The sequence below is a fragment of the Lissotriton vulgaris genome, chromosome 7 (genome assembly GCF_964263255.1).
Source record: "Lissotriton vulgaris chromosome 7, aLisVul1.2, whole genome shotgun sequence".
Classification (NCBI taxonomy): domain Eukaryota; kingdom Metazoa; phylum Chordata; class Amphibia; order Caudata; family Salamandridae; genus Lissotriton; species Lissotriton vulgaris.
In genome coordinates this window covers 895,521,568-895,540,207 of record NC_141695.1, presented here as the reverse complement: position 1 = coordinate 895,540,207, position 18,640 = coordinate 895,521,568, and the positions used below count along the sequence as shown (strand labels likewise).

The following is an 18,640-nucleotide window of genomic DNA, read 5'->3' as shown; positions in this document are numbered from 1 at the left end:
GTTGGGTCTTAGCCCCCAGTGCGTTCAAAATCGGCATTCTCTTTCCCAGTTCCCATTGCTTGGTGGATGTTATATGAGAGACATCTGAACAGATGGAAAAAGAAAATGCAGTGGAGAAAAAACTTCATTTTAGGTGACCAGCTTTCAGGGCAAGAGACAGGATCCTCTCCTTCATGGTATATGTAAGAAAGTTCACCAGAATTTTCCTGGGGCGTTCTATTCCTTAAACCCTTCTAAATGGGTCTTGGTGCACCCTCTGAATATCCATAGACAAGTCCACCCCTACTTCCTCTGAGTCTTTCAGGATGGTATCCTTCAAGATGGAAACAACAAAGTTCTTTAAATCGGACCCTTCTAAATCTTCCGGGACATTTAGGATTTTCAAGTTATTCTTCCTTGAATAATTTTTTAACCGCTCTATATCCTCTTTCAACTCCTGATTTTGTTTACCCATTTTACTCATCGAAGCAGAAGATACACTCAGGGCTTCCTTTATTTTTGGTAGTTCTGCCTCGAGAGCATCCGTTCTTTGACAGACTTCTTCTACTTTCTGAGCAAGAGCTTCACAAGAGGCCTGAATAGCTGCCTGATTGGTCTCGGAGGTAGTAAACCTCCTACTGATGTCCTCCTTCAGGCTTAACAGAATATCAGCCAGCGACCCAGGAGACTCGGATATGTCCGAAGATCCAGAATGAGCAGACTGGGTAGATGGTAAGGGTGACAAAGAAAATTAATTGGGTATCTCAGGGGTTACGTGCTTCTGCAGTTAAAAGTGGGACTCACCCTCTTTCCCTAGAGTTATTGCGGCACACTTAGTCAAAGAGCATCAACATCAAGCAAAAAGTGGGGGACAACCATGCAAAAAGGGACACTTTCCTACACCTGTACAAGGCCTGGCCCCTTTGGCCCTTCATCTACTTCTCAGCACTGGAGAATGCACTCGTAATGAAAGGGACTCCATTCAGATACTGCCCCAAAGTGTCAAACTAAGACTTGAGGACAGATGACATCAGGTGTTCAATCTGTCTATCCCAGGAACATCAGGAGGCCTGCTCAGCGTGCCTCACATTCGAAAATAAAAATACTCCAAGTTACAGATGGGATTGTTGCCTCGCGTTGGAATTGATGGCACACTGCCATTCGAAAGATACCCTGGACCTGAACAGGAGACAGAGGTCAAGCTGCAGATGGAGGCTTCTGGTGCAAAGGCTCGGGTATTAGAGGTGGTAGAGGACTCTAACTCTGATGTCGACGCGGACAGCCCTCCACCTGCACAGCGTCCATCTACAAAAGCAACTGCAGTAAGTACTGATTTCCTACCACCCATCCCACAACACTTCTCGGAAGCCGAGCATTGAGCTTACAAGCCAGCTTTGAGGCCTCCGGTCTGCCACTGCCGCAAGGCCTTGGTTACCACCAACATGCAGAGTCAGAGCCAACGCACATACATCGTTCAGTGTCAAAGCCTGCCTCCAAGCCATGGCTTTCGACTTCACAGTGTTCTTCGACTCCCACTCATAAGATGCCCTCGAAGCCTGCCTCAGTGTCAAAATCTTCTTAGCCAACGTCCGGCCCTGTGTCGGCAGACCAACAACAGTCCTTGGCCCCCAGAAAACCAACATCGAGAGCAGCATCCTCAGTCTCTTCAGAGGAACAGGATAAACCCATTTAATCTGTGGATCTTTAGATAGGTCTTCACAAGATGCTCTCACAAGGTCTCTGACGGATTGGCTATTCTTATAGGACTAACAAGCTTGAGCACAATACAAAGGGTTAGTTGGGTTTTTATTTTGCATTTATTCTATCAAGCACATTTATTGGCTTTTAAATTTTTCTTTTTTGGTGAAACAATTATGTTCCTCCACCTCTAAAACATGTAAATATATGTAATGGGCTATGGATCGAGCCATTGTGGATATCTTCATGATTTTCATATACATTTTGATCTTTAGGATTCTCCCTTGGGACCTGCAACTCTTCCCAAAGCCCCTCCCCAAGCACCTCCCCCACCCCCATTTTTCTACCGCACCTCAAGTTATGGAACATGATACTTGAGCACCCTGAGGAAGGTGTGACCAGCACTGTGATCCTCACCGAATCGTGCATTGATGCATGATCTTACAGGAGCACTAGGACCATAACATTGGACTACGTTGCCTACATTAATATATATATATATATATATATATATATATATATATATATATATATATATATATATATATATATATATATATATATATATATATATATATATATATAAAGTTGAATATTCTATACTTTTGGATGGATTTAGGATTTGTACTGAAAGAGCGATTGAGATGTCTTCAAGGTCCTAACACTGGCCTTTAAGGCCTTACATGGTCCTTGCCCACCATACCTCAGTGCCAGGTTTGCCTTCTATCATCCCCCGCGACAATTGAGATCGGCCTCTCTCAGACATTTGGTCACTCCGAGATTTAAGAGAGCTCGTCTGGGAGGAAAATCCATGACGGTCATAGCCGCACAGCTATGGAATAGCCTCCCTGACCATTTGAGACACACGACTAACCTCACTTATTTTAAAAAACACCTTAAGACTCACTTATTCAAGCAGTTTATGTAAATGCACATCTTCTCTCCTGTTATGTTATCCCTTTGTTACTTTCTGACACTGAATCCCTTTCCGCGCCAGGACAGTCTTGACTAGCAGTGCGCGCTACAAGAAATATATAACATAACATAACATAACATAACATGTCTCAACTTATTAACTATTTACATTTTTGAAGTGATGAGCGCTATATAATATTGGTTCTATCATATTGTTTTGTCTGTAAATATCTATTAAGACACAATGTATGTCAGTAGACAATGGATGTATGTGGTGTGATATGACTGTAGGTGAGATTGATACAATTGAGTGATTGTAGGGGGACGAGAAATATAAATATTTTTTGTAATCTACTATAGTGCATTTTTATGTGTTTATAAAATATATGTATAAAAGTTGCTGATATCTATTATGAATTTTTTGTATTAAACATTGAAAATTCTTGAAAATTAATGGTATGGTTGTTCACTATGGAAGATACTTTGAAAGTTAAGGCTCAATCCATTCGGTGAGTTGTCCACAGCTTATAGCGAGATACTCCGCTTATTTCCATCAGAGGCAGTTTTTTTAGGCAGTCATCCGTTATAAACATGGCCTTTTACTGGACTCAGGCAGATTCCACTCTGAAACAATTTAAGGAAGCCACAGCACACTTCCTGGGCTTATCTACCCTGCCTTGCCAGCTGCATCAGCACTACTCTTCCTTTCATGGCTTTGGCAGAGGTACTCCATACCCTCAGCCAATTCAGCACAAGCAAAGTGCCCAACAGTTTGACTGCTGTGGCTTCCACTGCCCCTGGGGTCAGGGACATCAAGCCACTCCGTCCACTGCCCCTCATTGGCAGCCCCACCTGCTAAACCCCTTTTGTATGCCTTTAATGGAGCACAGCCACTCGGTTGAAAGCTAGATCCGGCGGTTCTTGCCGGGTTGACAGCCCATCAGATCGGAATGGTGGGTCCTGCATATAGTCCGGAAGGGCTACGCCATGCTCTTCATTGCCACTCAGGCGCACCTTCCACCAACCCCAAAGCTTCTCATGGAGGACTATTTTTCTGTCCCACCGCAGTAAGTGCAAGCCCTTTTAGCCAAATGGGTTTTCAAAAGAGTGGCAGAAGTAGGTTGTGGTTGTTATTCCTGCTACTTTCTGATTCCAAAGGGGGACGAAGGCCTTCATCCTATTTTAGACCTGCGCCCTCTCAACGCCTTCCTCTGGATGGAGAAATTCAAGAGGTTTATATTTGCCCAGATCTTGGCTGCCCTCTAACTTGGAGACTTGATGGTGTCATTAGACCTGCATGATGCCTCTTTCCATATAACAGTTATACAGGCCCGTTGACGCTACCTGTGGTTCCTGGTGGGACTGGAGCATTTTCAGTTTGTTATGCTCCCTTTGGTCTCACCAGTGAAGTGATAGCGGTGGTAGCGGTGCACCTTCAGGGAGCATAGTTCTAGTCTTCCCCTATCTCGACGGCTGGTTCTGATGGCAGGCTCGCCCCTAGCGATTATCCACCACCAGACCTCCTGTCATTTTTTAGGTTCCTTATCAACATGCTAAACTCCCTCCTGACTCCATCTCCGACTCTCCCGCTCATAGGAGCCATTGTGAAAATGGCCTGGTCCTGCATGTCGCCCGGCTTGCTGCTGGTCAACGATTTCAGGTGGCATACGCAAGCTATGTAGTGGAATCAGAAGTCTCAGTGGGCCAATCATCAAGGGTACCTCTCTGACCACATCCAGATATCGGAGGTGTTGGAAAGTAAGATTAGTCACTTTCTAGTGCTTAGAAACCAACAGTGCCCCTTTTAGTCATTTCGTTATCTCTGACAGGGACACCTTTAAAACTTGTTCTGGAGAATCTCACCAAATGTGCCCCCTTCCCCAGCAGGCAGGGTCCAGTTAGAACTCCTTCCTGAAGTTTTGCTTGCGGGTCCCAAAGTATCCAACACACAATCCAAGGTTCTGGAATCTCAGCGAGGGTCCTTGAAAGTGTGAAACTTCAATTCCGCAATCCACTTGAACCAAACCCTTACAAATCCACTGGTACTCCAGGCTGGGAATTCTTTGTGGGGATGTCCAGGTGAGCTCTGTTAACCTGTAGCTTGCAGGGAGTCCACTCTTTAGTCCTTTTGCAGCAAGGTAATCCACAGGGCTGCAGTTTCACTTGTTGCAGTCTTCAAAGGTCAGGCCTTAGAAATCTTTGCACAGCAAAACTTCTCAGCAGTGCACGTCTTGCTTAAGTAAGTTTCAAGCAGCAGGTCTGGAGGGCTCTGCCCTTCTCAGATACTTCTTAAAAATTCTCTGGGTTAAGCAGCAGGTCACTTCTGACCAATGAGAGCAGGGTAACTCCTCATAGGTATGACCACATCCTGTAGAGTGTGGCATTATTCTGTCCCAGAGTGCATCACATATGCCAAATTCCATAATGGCTGATTTTCCAGCAAGGAGGTAAGAGCTGGGATGGCTTGTCTCCATGGACTATCCCCCTACCATCTGCACATACTTTCTTAAGCCTAGCCCTGACTCTGAGGCAAGAGTGTCAAAGTGAAACTGAAACCCAGGCCTCCCCTCTGCCTTTGAAGAGCATGGTTTACAACTCCACACCCTGGCCTGGCTTTCGTATACACCAGCACACTGCCCTCCCAGCAGAGTGGCCAACCCCAGGGATTCTTTATCACCTCTTCAAAGCAGCCTGGCTAATCCACCTAACTGACCAATCAGGGCAGACCACTGGAAGGCTGAATTTGGACTTACAAACAAAGTCTTATAACTTCTTTTATGTACATTTTAGGAGAAATTCAACAATCTAATAGTGTTGGATTTTTCCCTACCGTTCTAGTAAGAGTTTGAAAGGTAGCTCTATCTCCTTCCTATCAGGAGTTATTCTTTAATAACTCCCTGCCATGTTAACCTATGAGCCATGGGATTTGCAATGGGGAAAATGACTTGGGCCAGAGTTCTAGCACCAGGGCTTATAAAAACATATTTTATAAGTATTTCCCTAATTTCTACAGGACCCCCACCCCTGTGCAACTAGGGGAGACTTTAGGGGTTCTGAATCTGCAGAAATATTGCAGATCCTCCTTACCCAGTGCTCCTGGCATCAAGGTCGAATTTGAGCAGCACTTAAACACAATGTGGGGAGTAAAATGTGGAATTTTACTTTACCTAGGCATATAGAAACTCATTTTATAAGGGTGTACCGTATGGATAACTGACCCCCCACCCCGGGATACCTAGGGGAGACCCTGGGGGTCCCCAATATGCCAAAACATTGTAGGGATTCCATTTTTAAGTGCCCCTACCACCAAAGTAAAGTTTGGGGACAAGTTACTGTTTAAAAGCAGTCCTGGCACCCAGTGCTGCTTTTAAACTGACCTCAGGCTTCAGCAGCGCACCCATGCTGGTGTAGAAAAAGCTGCTGGCCTCTAAACTGCCATGCCTCAGGGTACTGGGGACTTCAGGTAGTTTCAATCTCCTACTCCATTATATACTAGGGGTATATGGGGAAGGTCATGCCAATTACAGGGGTACCCCACCATACTTTAGTGTACCCTAGTGTATGTTGGGTGTTTTAACTGTACTCTAATGTGTTCCTTTCAGCTCAGCACTGGCCCTCGGCCTGGTAAGGCATAGCCCAGGGTCAATCAAAATCAGTTACCACCAGCATCAGTCAGCAAAATGTTGGGGGGTGCCCAGGGCACAGGATGACTTTGCAACAGGAGGAGACTGCAAAAGATCTACAATGGTGGTTACTGGACTGCGATTGGGTCAGTAGCAGATCTGTCTCCCTAACCCACTGAGAGTTGACAGTGATGACCGATGCAGGTCTTCTTGGTTGGGTAGAGGTGAAGATCAGAGACCTCTAATCTACAGCGGAAACCTGGCTTCGTGTCAACATCCTGGACCCGACGGCCATCCACTAGAAGTTGAAAGTCTTCCTTCCATCAATCAGAGAGGCTTGTGCAGGTACACGGTTCCCACATCGCCCTGTGATATGGCATAAAAAGCAGGGCACTGTGGGGTCCTGGACTCAGTCGCTCATGCTTAGCGTATCACAAGTGGTATTTACATCTGGAGGTGGCACAAAGTCTCTTCCACAAATTGAGAGTACCTTGGTTCGATCTATACTCCACTTGCTCAAACACTCAGTGTCAACGTTGGAGTTTACAATAAAGAGGGTCTCATGTTAGGAGACGTGTCCTACCTAAAATGGAACTTGGGGCTCCTGAATGCCTTCCTGCCAATGCCTCTTCTGCCCTAAGTTCTGAGTAAGATCAAGATCAGGACCGGCTAGACCCGAGTCATCCTACTACCCTGAATTGGGCACGGAGAGTATGGCATCCAGGACTTTGAGTTTGAGCATCTGTCTGCTGATGAGGCTTCCCCTCCTCGAGGACCTGTTTGCTCAATGGGGAAAGGTTCTGCACCCAGGCCTTTGCAATCTGCACTGTCATGCATAGAGATTGACCTTCCCAGACAAACTGGTTCTGCGAACGCAAGCATCCTTCTTGCCTAAAGTTGTGACGCTGTTCCAAGTCAGTCACTCATCCTGCCAGCGTTCTGTGCTCTGCCTCACGCCTCTAAGGAGGTGGAGAGAGTCCATTGCTTGGGCCCCAAAAGTGTGCCGAGTGTTTACAACGATCGTTCCAAAGAATACCTAGAGGATGATTAACTATTTGCGGGGTTTGCTGCAGTGGAAAAAGGCAAGGCTGTGCACAAGAGTACTCTCTCTCTCGCTAGATCATACTCTGCATCAAGCTCTGCTATACATCTGCCAAAAAGCAGCCTCTGGAAGGACTACAAGCTCATTCCACCAGAGATAAAGCTGCTCCCATGTGTTGGTATGCAGAGTTCCTGTCCTGGAAATCTGCTAGATGACTACGTGGGCTTCGCTCCATACATTTACAACCCAGTCCTATCTGGGCTGCAAGGCTTGCAGAGGGGGCATCTCGCATGCTCGAACCTACAGGTCTTAATGGTTTGAGACAATACACAGCCCCACCTCCTAATTGGTACTGCTCTGGTATCTATTAAAAAAAAGTCGACGGATTGACGTCTCTAGCTCTTTCTGGTAGAGATTCTAGCTAACTTTACCCTTTAATAAGATCCCAAGTCTAGGAATATGCACACTGCTCACAGCTCTGCATCTGGGGACCCGGACAGCTTTGAAAGCAACTGACTTCAACGTGCTAGAGTGGCACCTATATAGCACAGCACGTCCTTTCCGGAGCAGAACATCGTATGCGTGGAGTAGCACAACGCCACCCACTGCCACACATGGATCCAGTTTGACGCCTGGAGAATAATCAAAATGTGAGGATCTACAGTTAGATCGTCTCTGCCAGAAAGACCGTTACTGAATGCAAGTACCTTGTTTTTCACTGACCTTATCCTGATATTTCTAGTCTGCCCTGGAACTTACCCAGTCCCATCTTCATCTTTCGGTATGCTGCAAGTCGTTTTTAGGGTAAAGTTCAGGTCGATTTTCTGGACCATGGAGACTTTTCATCTGTCACCAACTGTTGTGCCTGACAGAGAGAAAACAGAACCACTTTTCAAATGCTGCTCTACATGTGGTCACAAAAAAATCTACAGTGATGGCCTACACGAGCAATGTATTCATTGTTTTTATTCAGCGAGCAGAGCTTCACTCTGATATTTGCTGAATCCTTCCTTATAAGACTTTAAGTATAGCGAGAGGAGGTTGACCTCTACATACTAGAAAAGAAAAAATAAAGTGGGTTCCCTTAGAGCGATGCAGTGAAAAGTGCTCGATCAGGCACTCCCATGAAGGCGGTGCAGAAGTGAAAACTTGTGGTTTTCCCAGAGTTGGTAGAAATATAGAGTCCCTAGCTTGCCATACAATTGGTAAAAAAGGGCATCCACTGAATAGTAGAGAAGGTGCTCTTCATGTGGATTGACACATTTTTAACTGTTCTCAATGGCACTAAAAATTGTTTTGGGAAAATGTTGTTTTTTTAATTGTCTTATGAATGTATTATTCTTTGAATAAATTGTACAATTTTTCTATACATTATTTGTAATTGTTTTTTTATCTCATTATATCCCTTTCTGTGATTTATTATACATGTGGTTATGGTCTGTACTTAAGGGCTGTGAGCACCTTCTCTACTATTCAGTGGATGCCCTTTTTAGGTTTTGCCTCGCCAAAGATGCGCTCTGCGCATCTTTTCGGCGCAGGCGAAAACCTGATGAGAACTGTAGTGTGGCTTGGTTCGGCCCTCGTCGTTGATTGGCTGGCTCCGTAAACGGAGCCTTGCCATTGGACGAGGGGCCTGTCCGTCAATGCCGGACCAGACACGGGGGCGTTCCCGACATTCTTTGGCTTTTGCCGACGTCACGGGACGCCGGGAACGCCCCCGTGTCTGGTCCGGCATTGCCGGCACTACTGCATCTCATTTATTTTCAGAAAGCAATCCACTAATCATTGTTATTTGTTATCTCTTTAAATGGATATGTCCTGTTTTCGGGTAATTTCAGTAGTTTTGCGTAGCTATCCATTTCCAGTTTCGGGGTGGGTAACAGTTAACTACCACTTTGCCCTCTTGCGCACTAATGAGGATTTATGGTGAGTCCACTAGTCCTTAGTATTGGGAAACCCTTTCCCCATTCGTTCAATAGCAGAAAGATGTACGAGGACAAGTAAGAATATACGAGACACAACTCTTAAACTCTTAAACTTCTCAGAGCCATTCAGGAAAAACAATCCTGCCGGCCGGCCAATCCTAGCGCGGCCGGCCGGAAGTGCCCGCCCCCCGCAGCCCGGGGAAGAAGGAGAGGAAGACGGCAAGCACTATGGCGGCGCCCGCGGGGAGACCGGAGAAGTGCCTCTCCAACCTGCCGCTCTGTCTGGGCTGCCCAGCCTGTCGCTGCTCGCCTCCCAGACCGATCGTCACGGTGCTCTGCTAGAGGTGCCTCGAGATCCTTCGAGGTTCCGCTGCCTTGACGCTCTGCCGATTTGGAATGCCTTGTCCCGTTACCTCCGTTTCCCTTCTTTGTGCGATGCTGCCCAGATGTGTTTGTCTGCTCTGAGCCTGGGATCGGCTCCCATGGACCTGCCTGGACCATCGTCCTCACTCACGCGCTGCTGCGGGGAGTTTGCTTGTGCGTGGTCAGATTGCCCTGGACACCGTGGAACAGAGCTGCACCAAGCGTGGAGAAAAGGTACACCATGTCCACCGCCCGGTCCCCCGCGTGGATCATGGCCACACCAGGTACCCAGGATGGCCGAAGAGCACCTGACTATCGAGCGCTAACCGACCCAGCGCTAACGGGCTCAAGATCATGCCCACCCAGCACAGCTAGCCGGCCGGCCATGCCAGGTAAGAGCGCTACCAGGGGTCTGCATCATGTTGCTGATTTGTGTGTCTAGTGTGCATCTCGTTGTGTTGTGTCTGTATATGCTACCTCTAAATCGGATGGGTTGTCTGTGTGTGTTTTGTGCTGTTTTTTGTCTATGTCCTGTTTCCTACGTGTCACCAGGTGGTGTAATATATTGATGGTCCTGTATGTGGGTCTGTGGGGTGTGCTGTTTTTTGTGGTGTCTGTCTATGTTCTGCGAGTGTTGCACTGTCTGTGTGTTTGAGAGTCGTGTGGGCCTGTAAGTGTTGTGTATGCCTGTGCCCTGCTTGTGCTGTGCGTGGGTTGTCTGAGAGACTCGTCTGTTCACGTGAGCTGTGGGTGTTTTACTCTTTAAAATATGATGCCTTTTTTATTTTATGTTGGTAGCTACTACTTTATACAGTATATTATTAAGCTATATGCCCGTGTGTGCTTGGGGATCTGCTAATTTGAGGAAAGTCTCTGTGTTGTAGCTGTATTTTGTGGTGAGAAGCTTTCAAATAGTCACTTGTTCACTGTGTATGCTGGACGTCATTGCGGGCTTTGTGGGTGTCCAGTCTTCCAGAACATGAATAAAACTACTGTGGCTTACACGCTTCCTTTTGCCTTGAGCTTTAAGCCGAGCGCGTCGAAATACATTATGTATTCGCTTTCCGTGGCCCTCAAAAGGTATGCTAGTCAAATTTAGACTGTAAGCACCACCCTCGTGCATCTTAATTTGTGTTTACTTGCTGGCTTTTTTTGGGCTTTAAAGGTTTTCTTTTTCAAACTGCTGGTGTTTTACCTGTATTTTTTTCAAACCTTTGTACCAGGCAAATTAAAAAAAAAATTACCCATACCCAAGTCATTCCATAGTGCGCTTCAAAGCGCTATGTGCACTCCAGTCTCATGGAAGTTGGCCCGTGGCACTTTCCGTTGCCCGAGCATTCTGGCAGTTACTTCTATTCTGACTTAATCGGTGTAGAAGTGCGCACACATGCATTTTGTTTTGCAGCAAATGCTACAAAAATCCCCAGCAACGTTCAGTTCTTCTGGGCTTCTGGGATCCTGAGCTGTGTGGCGGTTGTAAAGTAGACTGGGCCTCGCATCCAGGAGGCTGTAGTGATGAGGATAATGATTCCAGGGACTTGATGGTTGGGTAGGAGAGTGGAGAAGAGGAGGGAGGGAGAGAGACAGAGGATTGGAGAAGGAGAAGGAGAGAGCAGCGAGGTGGTAGGTGTTGTAGTCTGTGAGCTGTCGCAGATAATGGCTTGTAGTTGGTGGTTTCAAGCTGTATACAGACATCTCTCACAAAGCTCTTTCAAGGTTAAGTTTATATCAGGGAGGAGACGGAGCAGAGGCTGCTATAGAGAGAGGAGTTGAGTCTGGACTTGTCAGGGCGGACGTGTGTTACAAGACCATTTTTCTGGCATGGGAGATGGTGTGCCAAATGTGTGTCGGTCCGCTGCCCACACTGTGAAATACCCGCAAGCTCTTCTATATACAATGGCAAGTACCTGGAAACTGCGGCACAGATGGACAAAGGCTAGTAGCTCCTCTGTACACATGGCAAAATAACCGCAAACTCCGCTATATAGACTTATGCATACAAGCTAAGTTAGACATACAAACCTCTCCAAGCTCTGCTGCACATAACTGACCAATAACTAGAAGTTCCAGAAATCACTTGCCTCTGTTGCATATGGGGCCAAATTCACACAACCTTTGCTACATGAATGGGTAAATACCGGGGCCCCCACTATGTACAAACAAAAGTATGCTATAATGCACACGACAAATAACCACAAGCTATACTACAGACCCCAGAAACTGCTGCACTGACGGACAAATACATGCATCTCTACACGTACGGAAATGCTAAACATACAGTCAATACTTGCAAGGTCGCTGTGCACACAGATTTTCTGCCCTTCACCCCCACCCTGTGACTCCTAAGACTTTCCTTTATACGTGATTGTTTTTCCACCAACACAATGGATACATTGAACAACTCCTAGTGTCCTTGATTTAGGGGTGAATGAGCTTTGTCAAGAGAAGGTTAACTGCTTCTGCAGTACATGAATAACAAGCATTGGACATGCAATAGGTCTCGGATTTATTTGAGTAAGAGCTAATGGCATTGTAAATTGCAATGTCTTTTAGCATTGTGTTATGGAGTGTATGCATGTGGTGTGTACTGGAATTATGTGGGTTGGATTGGAATTGTAGCAATCTGCGCTTTGATGAATATGTTTAAAAAGGTTTTTTTTTTTTGGTCCTTGTCTCTGACCCTGCCTCCACAGCGCTCTGAAGCGTAGTAACCGTACTCGTGGTCGCTTTGACTGCATATACAACAACAGTTTGGTTGTGTTTGTTGTAAAATTATATATTTCTGTCAAATGGCTTCAGATTTATTAGCAAAACAAAATTTTTCGGCCAATAAATAGCGATCATAAATATAGACGCACTTTCCCCGGTTTTGTAAAGCAAGTCCAAAATCAAACTCTCGAGCAGTAAAACTGATCAGGCGTTTACTTATTTCATCTACATTAAAAATAATGAGTGAGTCGGCCCTTGTTTACCAATTGTATGGCAAGCTAGGGACTCCTCTATATTTCTACTGTTCACTACTCCTTGTCCCAGATTGGATCTAAAAGGAGACCTCCCGGTCTTTTAAGAAGTTTCCCAGAGTTGGACCTGGTTCCTAAATCACCTGCAGGCACATCCTCACAGAAAAAGTATGAAGTTGCTTGCGAATCCCCACCCCCTTCCCTTCTAGGACTGGACTCAATGGTGTCCCGGAAGGTGCCCTCATCAACAGCCTGCTCCTCTTCGATATGGGAAATGTGTTGTCAAGCAGACCCCTGCCAGTGATGGTACATTCAACTTCAAGACCACTGTCGATAGCCAGACCCTTGTTGACTACACAAAGTATGTCCCTGCTTCTTACCTTGACCCAGTCTACAATTGTTTCAACGCCAGTCACTTTTAGAACCTATGCAAGTGACATCTAGTTTTCTCACCAAATTCATGATTCTTTGTTTAAAAGGGAACTTCGCGACCAGGGTGCTTGTGAGACTGTTTATAGTTCTATGCAGTTGGATGTTCATTACATCCCGGAGTTTGAGGGAGACACCTTGGTAGATGAGGATACTTACCAGGAGCGTGGCTGCCACAAACGTTTGTTGCTGATCATCTTCTTCAGTCCTATAAACCTCGTTGTTGCTGTGCAGACTGATGTTTTACAAGTTCTTGTCACATTTTTGACAACCTTGCAACAGATGGACAGCTTCCAAATGTCCTTGCTCCCTCAGGCGCTTGTCGGACAGTCTGTGCCTTCTCTGCCTCTGCCACCACCTCTGCTACCACTACCAGCACTTCCTATCCCACATCCCTCACATCAGTGCAGACCAGTCTCCAATGAAGTATCACACCAAAACTTATCCCACCAACTCTTAAAGTTATGTGACAGGGACTCCTCCCATTCAGTATATATTCTGGTGTTTAAGAGGAGGGCTAACTTTATAATGATGGGGGTAATAAGAGGTGATAAATCGCCCATCGAACCAGATTCCCCTTTGGGCGACATAGCCCAGTTTCCATGCACTGATGGCGAGAGCAGCTAAGAAAATTCAATATTCCAATGACCTCTATTGAGAAACAATGCTTCTTATACGACTTCAAAGAGCAACCACATCAAAGTATTATTTCCATACCTATACTGGATCTTGTCTGGTTGGAAGGCCTAAAATTAATGAAAACACCAGCTACAGTATCTGCGGCGGTGCCCCGTTTGAAGAAGGTCTACAGGCTTCCTTACAGTCCATGCCATACCAGGTTCTGTCATGTGTGTTGCCCAGTGCAGATCAAATAACCAGACTGTGCCTTCCTCCACACTTCCTAATGGGGACTGCAGATCCATAAGTAAATTGGGCTGTAGAGTTGGGTCCACGGTGGCCAACTCAGTTGAGGCTGTAAACACCTTGGCAATTTTAGATCGTCCTGATCGCAAGATGTGGCATGACATTTCACCAATGGTTGAAACTCATATTAGAGGATAAGAGCAACTAGGTTAAACCTATCATCGAAGTGGGTGCAACAACTTCAGTGGCCATCATTGATGTGGTAATAGACGTTTCAAACATGCGCTTTTGCCCTCTGCCAAGAGTGACTTTATTAAGAAGAGCAGGATGGCTGCGATCAATAGCTTTCCCACAGAAATTCCAAGCAAAAATCCTGGACATGCCTTTTCATTTATTAGCTTGTTACCTTGTTACTTTGTGTGGAAAACATGTTGATGGTGCCTTGCAAAATGGAAATACAGATACAGCAAAATCCCTGGGAGCTCTCCTGTATCCTTGTCCTGGCTTCACAACTTTTCATGGCTCACGAAAATCCCAGACATATAGAGGTTTCAATCAAGAAATTCTCCTGCTCAAAAGAGCAATAATGTCTGTCCCAAATGCACAGAGAAATCAGGGATTTTATTCCAGAATATTTCTGATAAGGAACAAAACATGTTAATGGAGACCTATTCTGGACCCCAGGGAACTAAGTGTTACTCAGAAAATAAACCTTTTATATAATAATGTTGCAAGAAGTCCTTCTGAGGCTCCAGCTCACGAATCTTCAGAATGCATATTTCCACATCCATACAGTGGAATCACAGAAAAGACCACCTTTTTGCAGTGACGGGCAGGCCTGCCAATTCAAGGTGTTTCTGTTTGGCCTCAATTCAGCATCATGCATCTTAACAAAGTGCCTAGCACCAGTTACTGCCTTCCTCAGACTGCAAGGCCTTCATCTGCACCCATTCTTTAATGTCACAGCTATCCAAGGAAAAGGCAAAGGCTTCCACAGCCCCCCTGCATCACTCTATTCCACAAATTAGGATGGACACTGAACACCAACAAGTCCTCTACACAAACACATTGGTTCTGTTTTGGGGAGCGATAATGGATATGTAATTGGAAAAGGCTTTTCCCTCTGGGGATAGACTAATCAAAACTTAAATCCATGGCAAAGTCTGTCATGGTCAAAGAGTCATCCATGGTCAGGCTATACAAATGTTGCTGCACCTGATGTCCTCATGCCTAGGTCTTTTACCCTTCTTCAGACTCTGCATGATACCGGTCTAGCTAGAACTGGACAGCCACAGGGAACAAGTTCATGGAACGTTGGACGACATTGTATAAGTTATAAGTCTGAAGCAGGCACTCATGTGGTAGCGGTTTTTGCCAAATCTCAATGAAGGGCTTCCTTACCACCCTTCATCAGACAGACTAGTACTCATGATTCACGCATCTGGCGGGTTGGGGGAGGATATTCATGAGCAGATGACCAGAGGTCTCTGGTCAGATGCAAAAAGGAAGTTCATGTCAACATCCTGGAGCTCCGTGCCATAAGACTTGGTCTGCAGGCGTTCCTTCCAAGGTTTGCAGGTTATGCAGACCTTATCAAAACAGACTACACAAAATGTATGTTTTAAATCGCTATGCAGGGTGGAGAAAGGTCCTGATCTCTTTCAGAAGAGTTTCAGATGCTGCGCCATTTCTGCTGTGAGCATCTCCGTGGATGCCAAAACGATCAGGTCAACTCGTTCAATTGAACATTGATGGATTGCCACAAGTGGAAACTCCCGCAAGACCAAGCCAGTTGCATCTTCCTCAGATGGGGTTGCCCCACACTGAACTTGTTTGCTACCCAGAAGACCAGGAAATGTCAGTATTACACAAGCAGGTTTGGCCAACTGCAATCCAGGGGCAATACCTTTTCAATTAAATGACACAACGTCTTTACATACTCCTTTTCCCTTGATCTCCAGGGTTCCTAAGGAAAGCGAAGGCAGAATATTGTGCCCTCGTTCTGTTTGCTGCGGCTTGGCCATACCAGTACTGGTTCACCCAGCTCCTGATCCTATCTGTACACCCATCAATTCCATTGTAGACGCACTCAAGCTCTTCTCCAGGCACAATGGAGAAATATTACACTAATATCTCAGGTCATTGAGTCTGACAGCATGGTACTGGCCGACTTAGAATTTGGACCTCTCACGCTCAAAATGTAGAAACATACTGGCGCAAGCTCAGCGTCATCTACCACGAAAATGTTTTGCTTTAGATGGAAGCGTTTTTGTGTCTAGTACAAACCCAACTGATTCTAGCTAGTGACTGTAGCACCCCACCTAATATTTTCATATTTACTGAGCTTAGCTAAAAATGTTGTTAAATACTCAGTATGAGCCCACCTTACACCAATTTTATGGTTTTGAAGAACGAAATACAATTGGACTACTCTTTTCTAGCAGAGGATCATAAAGCAGTTTATGAAAGTGCTTTTCAGAGCATTTCCTCCTTTATGGCGTTCACCCATCCCTCGGGAGCTTAATACTGTCCTGAGTCAGCTCATGCTGCCTCCATGCAAGCCGATTCTCAGAGTGCATACAAAATGTATCTCATGGAAGACAGTGCTGCTCTTGGGGTTTATATCCGCATGCAGAGAGGGAGAACCCTTTCTCTACGTAACTAATCGTACAGACCAAATCTAAGTTTATGCTTAAGGCCCCTACTGATTTCCATCTCACTGAACTTGTGATTATGTGCTCCTATTTCCCACATCACACAACATCAGAAAAATCACTGCACTGATAAGCTTCACGTGGAAAGGCAAAAGACACATGCTCTTCTGATCAGCTATTTGTCAGGAGTAGGACGACCCCTGTCAAAACACGTAATAGCCTGATGGCTCTCAGCCTGCATCACTTTTTGCCACAAGGGGAAGTGTTCATTCCAGTTAAGAGTCAGGGCACATTTCTCCAGGAGCATATCGATGACTGCAACCTTCTATGCTGGTGTGCCTTTGCTAGACATATGCCATGCAGCTATCTGGAGGAACAGGCAGACGTTTACAAAGCTCTACTGTATGGGCATTAATGTAGCAGTGGGAGATGCATGCCTCTGCAACCCTTTTCAGCGTAGGTGAACCTCTTTCCCACATTTACCATTCGGATTCAAGCAAGTTAATATATGAAAGGTCCAATCAGAATTAGAAGTTCGTTGTAACTTCAGTTCTCCAAGGTTGGTATCTTTCATATATTCACTTGCATCCACCCCGGTCAGAGGTCAGCTAATTTCTTACTCTCTGCTTAAAACATTCCTCAACATCTTGCTGGAAGAAAGCAGTAACTTTAGCCACAATGAATTCTAATAATATGCATGCATCAAATGACAGGCAAGCACTGTAATGGTGGTGTATTATTTTCTGTCTTGTGTTCTTTTGCATATTTGTGTGGTTTTTCTACTGTGGCAAGTGCTTTTTAGGTCAAGCCTAGAGCCAGCGCGCATGAGCTGCTCTGCGAGACTCAGGAGTAGGGAATAGAAGCCCAACCCACTCTCTGCCCATATTTGCCTTTGGCTTGTGTCATTGTCCTTCCTAAATGCTGGCCTTTGATTCCTAAATAGGCTTGTTAGTCCCTCGTTAGTACTGCCTCCTCTTCATTTTTCACCTCCCATGGCAACTGGCCCTTTTACTTTGGTTGTTACACGGTACCTGTTATTTAGTCTTTAAGCACTATTTTGTTTATCGAGTTTCTCTTACTGCAGGCATCACGTGCTTTGGTGCCTTCTTTATAACCCCGCCCTCCCTCCCGATGTCTGTGCCTTCGAATTGAAATGGGTGGTGCGTGTGTGTTTCAGAGCAGCTTGGTGGATTTTGTTGAGGTTGGTAGGGGAGCTGCCGCCAGTTCTCCAAGGGGAAGCGGTCTTGGGATGGCGAGTTGCGGTAGCAGGCACTCCAGCAGTGACCGTGAAAGGGTTAAGGAGTCAGGTGGAAGTGGGAGGTGTCGGCTCTGCTTCAGCTGCAGGCATAGTAAGTTTAGAAATGGGGTTGAGCTGCTGCTGGACCTGTGGTGCTGTAGCCGTGAGAGTGCACCTCACCCAGTATTGCTTCCCAGCTGCCCCCACTGTCTCCTCTTTCTTCACACCAGTCAGTGCTTATGTACTGGCCCCATGCAGAGATTCCCACCGCATCGCCGCCCTAGGGCAATGAGCTGCTCATACCTGGATATAAGACACAGGCTGCTTCTGCTGTCATGTACCGTACTCCGCAATCTAGCAACGACAGACGTCACTCCCGGTGAGAGAGCTTTATGTGCGAGAGGATGCTAGGGGTAAGCGCTGCCCAGACAAACACCAAGCAGGTCTATTGCTTCCCACCACTATAAAAAAAGTGCTATGATGCGGACACAGCTGCTACATCGTAGTGCAATTTCCCCCCACAATCTGCGTTGTCTGTATTGCCCCCACACACCCATCCACCCTCTGTGTTGCTGGCTCACCCAGTCATATTGCTTTATTTTTTTGCTGCTGTGCTGCTGTACAACATGGCGACATACCTAAAATCATTGACAAAGCCTCTTAAATGTGAGACCTATTGGCTTTGCCAATGCTTGTTAGAGCAGTGTGGTAGCCGGATTGCTGCTTTATTAGAAGTATTTTCGGTATTATGTTCTGAGATACTTATAACTTAGTTATAACAAGCATTGAGTCCTGGTAAAAGTGCTCTCTTGATCATACATTGCCCCATGACAAGTGTTTGAATTTCGAATTTTCACACCCAGTGTTGATAAAAAGTATGTGTACTTTTACATAGTGAGAAAGGTAGAAATGCAAGCAGTCTTTTAAAAAAAGTTTATCTCTACCCTTAAG

General features: G+C 45.8%; 1 protein-coding gene across 3 annotated transcripts in view; it reads left to right on the top strand.

The window, feature by feature from the left end:
- The window catches only part of HMGXB3 (HMG-box containing 3), a 558,172-nt gene that overhangs the window by 470,489 nt on the left and 69,043 nt on the right, over nucleotides 1–18,640 (top strand). The gene's annotated exons all lie outside the window — the stretch shown is intronic.